Source organism: Somniosus microcephalus, unplaced genomic scaffold (assembly GCF_052327205.1).
Source record: "Somniosus microcephalus isolate GS21.2 unplaced genomic scaffold, FLI_Smic_1.0 scaffold517, whole genome shotgun sequence".
NCBI classification, from domain to species: domain Eukaryota; kingdom Metazoa; phylum Chordata; class Chondrichthyes; order Squaliformes; family Somniosidae; genus Somniosus; species Somniosus microcephalus.
Window position 1 is genome coordinate 37,501 of NW_028225704.1, and position 4,778 is coordinate 42,278.

Genomic DNA, 4,778 nt, shown 5'->3' on the forward strand with positions numbered 1-4,778 from the left:
TGATAACTTCGGGAAGGAAAGTCCGATCCGGTCGGGGTCAACTGCTACTGAACGGGGTGGTGGGGCCGCACAGACCAGTAGCGGGCTTGTGTAGCTGCCTCTTGGCCCGGCCGAGGTACAGCCGTTGGCTGGAGACCGCTTTCCGACTGGTGAGCCGGTGCCGCGGGGACCCACCTTGACGCGCCGGCTGTCCGAGCAAGCCAGGGGCAAGGGGCATCCAGTGGTACCAGAACGGAGTCGGTCCGGCACCGGGAAGTCGGGTGCCCGTCGCTCCGAATCGAGCCCGGGGTTTTCGTGCGTGTAACTGGGCGGGCGTTTGGACCCGGTTGTCCGGGAGCGGGTCCCCAACGGCGGGAGATTGCCTGGGTTTGGCCGGCCGGCAGTCGAACGCCTCTGGCTCCGAACTCCCGTGTCCGATTTCGGTCTGGGAGGGCTCGTTGGAAAGCCCCGACGCTGGCGCACAATATATTATCGGACTGGACCCCGGCAAGTTCGGGGAAGTGTCGCAGTCCCGTTCCGGCTGCCGCCCCGTCGGTCAGCGGCAGCTTATCGGGGATAACTTCGGGACGGAAAGTCCGATCCGGTCGGGGTGAACTGCGACTGAACGGGGTGGCGGGGCCGCACAGACCAGTAGCGGGCTTGTGTAGCTGCCTCTTGGCCCGGCCGAGGTACAGCCGTTGGCTGGAGACCGCTTTCCGACTGCTGAGCCGGTGCCGCGGGGATCCACCTTGACGCGCCGGCTGTACTAGCAAGCCAGGGGCAAGGGGCATCCAGTGGTACCGGAACGGAGTCGGTCCGACACCGGGAAGCCGGGTGCCCGTCGCTCCGAATCGAGCCCGGTGTTTTCGTGCGTGTAACGGGGCGGCCGTTTGGACCCGGGTGTCCGGGAGCGGGTCCGCAACGGCGGGAGGTTGCCTGAGTTTGGCCGGCCGGCAGTCGAACGCCTTTCGCTCCGGACTCCCTTGTCCGATTTCGGCCAGGGAGGGCTCGTTGGAAAGCCCCGGCGTTGGCGCACACTATATTATCGGACTGGATCCCGGCAAGGTCGGGAAAGTGTCGCCGACCCGTACCGGCTGCCGCCCCGTCGGTCAGCGGCAGCGTATCGGGGACAACTTCGGGAAGGAAAGTCCGATCCGGGCGGGGTCAACTGCCACCGAACGGAGTGGCGGGCCCGCACAGAGCAGTACCTGTCTTGTGTAGCTGCCCCTTTCCCCGGCCGAGGTACAGCCGTTGGCTGGAGACCGCTTTCCGACTGCTGAGCCGGAGCCGCGGGGGCCCACCTTGAGGCGCCGGCTGTCCTAGCAAGCCAGGGGCAAGGGGCATCCAGTGGTACCGGAACGGAGTCGGTCCGACACCGGGAAGCCGGGTGCCCGTCGCTCCGAATGGAGCCCGGTGTTTTCGTGCGTGTAACGAAGCGGGCGTTTGGACACGGTTGTCCGGGAGCGGGTCCGCAACGGCGGGAGGATGCCTGAGTTTGGCCGGCCGGCAGTCGAACGCCTTTGCCTCCGGACTTCCGTGTCCGATTTCGGCCAGGGAGGGCTCGTTGGAAGGCCCCGGCACTGGCGCACACTATATTATCGGCCTGGACCCCGGCAATTTCGGGAAAGTGTCGCAGTCCCGTAGCGGCTGCCGCCCCGCCGGTCAGCGGCAGCTTATCGGGGATAACTTCGGGATGGAAAGTCCGATGCGGTCGGGGTCAACTGACGCTGAACGGGGTGGCGGGGCCGCACAGACCAGTAGCGGGCATGTGTAGCTGCCTCTTGGCCCGGCCGAGGTACAGCCGTTGGCTGGAGACCGCTTTCCGACTGCTGAGCCGGAGCCGCGGTGGCCCACCTTGACGCGCCGGCTGTCCTAGCAAGCCAGGGGCAAGGGGCATCCAAGGGTACCGGAACGGAGTCGGTCCGACACGGGAAGCCGGGTGCCCGTCGCTCCGAATCGAGGCAGGTGTTTTCGTGCGTGTAACTAGGCGGGCGTTTGGACCCGGTTGTCCTGGAGCGGGTCCGCAACGACGGGAGATTGCCTGTGTTTGGCCGGCCGGCAGTCGAACGCCTATCGCTCTGGACTCCCGTGTCCGATTTCGGTCAGGGAGGGCTCGTTGGAAAGCCGCGGCGCTGCCGCACACTATATTATCGGCCTGGACCCCGGCAAGTTCGGCAAAGTGTCGCCATCCCGCAGCGGCTGACGGGCCGCCGGTCAGCGGCAGCTTATCGGGCATAACTTCGGGAGGGAAAGTCCGATCCGGTCCGGATCAACGGCAGCCGAACGGGGTGGCGGGCCCGCACAGACCAGTGCCTGGCTTGTGTAGCTGCCCCTTTCCCCGGCCGAGGTACAGCCGTTGGCTGGAGACCACTTTCCGACCACTGAGACGGCGGGGCGGGGGGCGGCCTGCACGCGCCGGCTGCCAGAGCAAGCCAGGGGCAAGGGGCATCCAACGGTATCTGAACGGAGTCGGTCCGACACCGGGAAGCCGGGTGCCCGTCGCTCCGAATCGAGCCTGGGGTGTACGTGTGTTTAACAAGGCGGGCGTTTGGACCCGGTTGCCCGGCACCAGTCGAACGCCTGTCGCTCCCGACTCCCGTGTCCGATTTCGTTCGGGGATGGCTCGTTGGAAAGCCCCGGCTCCGGCGCACACTATATTGCCGAAGTGGCCCCGGGCGAATTCGGGAAAGTGTCGCCGTCCCGCAGCGGCTGACGGGCCGTCGGTCAGCGGCAGCTTATCGGGGATAACGTCGGGAAGGAAAGTCCGATCCGGTCGGGGACAACGGCAGCTGAACGGGGTGGCGGGGCCGCACAGAGCACTACCTCGCTTGTGTAGCTGCCTCTTTCCGCGGCCGAGGTACAGCCGTTGGCTGGAGACCGCTTTCCGACCACTGAGACGGCGGGGCAGGGGGCGGCCTGCACGCGCCGGCTGCCAGAGCAAGCCAGGGGCAAGGGGCATCCAACGGTATCTGAACGGAGTCGGTCCGACACCGAGAAGCCGGGTGCCCGTCGCTCCGAAGCGAGACCGGGGTTTTTCGTGTGTAACGTGGCGGGCCTTTGGACCCGGTTGGCCGGGCGGCAGTGGAACACACACAGACACTCGCATACACTGAGAGAGACAGAGAGAAGATAGAGATACACAGAGTGAGAAAGACAAAGTCAACTCAGTAACTGAAATGTGAAAACTGACAACTGGGAAACCAAAAGTCAGAGTGGCAAATGATGAACCAAGGTGGCAACTGATTAACTGAAAACTTGTCATTCACATTTGGGACGGAATTCAGGATGGGAATGTATTCGGCCGCCTTACCGGGGCTTGGGGTGCTGCTTTCCCGCTTGTGGAACCGAGTTGGGGTCGTCAAATGGCCTGGTGCATTGTTTGAAACACTGGTTAATGAGTTGTCAAGGTCGGAAATCATAGAACATAAGAGCAGCTCATTAACTGAAATTTTGAACATCGACAACTGGTTAACCAAAAGCCAGAGCGACAAATGAATAACCAAGGAGGCAACTCATTAACTGAATTTCGAACATCGACAACTGGATAACCAAAAGACACAGGGACAAATGAGTAACCAAAGGGCCAACTCATTAACTGAAATTTCAAAGAGGCAACTCATTAACTGTAATTTTGAACATCGACAACTGGTTAACCAAAAGCCAGAGCGACAAATGATTAACCAAGGAGGCAACTCATTAACTGAATTTCGAACATCGACAACTGGTTAACCAAATGTCAGAGCGACAAATGATTAACCAAGGAGGCAACTCAGTAACTGAATTTCGAACATCGACAACTGGTTAACCAAATGTCAGAGCGACAAATGATTAACCAAGGAGGCAACTCAATAACTGAATTTCGAACATCGACAACTGGTTAACCAAGAGTCAGAGCGACAAATGAATAACCAAGGAGGCAACTCATTAACTGAATTTCGAACATCGACAACTGGTTAACCAAAAGACACAGGGACAAATGAGTAACCAAAGGGCCAACTCATTAACTGAAATTTCAAAGAGGCAACTCATTAACTGAAATTTTGAACATCGACAACTGGTTAACCAAAAGCCAGAGCGACAAATGATTAACCAAGGAGGCAACTCATTAACTGAATTTCGAACATCGACAACTGGATAACCAAAAGACACAGGGACAAATGAGTAACCAAAGGGCCAACTCATTAACTGAAATTTCAAAGAGGCAACTCATTAACTGAAATTTTGAACATCGACAACTGGTTAACCAAAAGCCAGAGCGACAAATGATTAACCAAGGAGGCAACTCAATAACTGAATTTCGAACATCGACAACTGGTTAACCAAGAGTCAGAGCGACAAATGATTAACCAAGGAGGCAACTCATTAACTGAATTTCGAAGAGGCTACTCATTAACTGAAATTTGAACATCGACAACTGGGTAACCAAATGTCAGAGCGACAAATGATTAACCAAGCAGGCAACTGACTAACTGAAAACTTGTCATTCACATTTGGGACGGAATTCACGATGGGAATGTATTCGGCCCCCTTACCGGGCCTTGGGGTGCTGCTTTCCCGCTTGTGGAACCGAGTTGGGGTCGTCAAATGGCCTGGTGCATTGTTTGAAACACTGGTTAATGAGTTGTCAAGGTAGGAAATCATAGAACATAAGAGCAGCTCATTAACTGAAATTTTGAACATCGACAACTGGTTAACCAAAAGTCAGAGCGACAAATGATTAACCAAGGAGGCAACTCATTAACTGAATTTCGAACATCGACAACTGGATAACCAAAAGACACAGGGACAAATGAGTAACC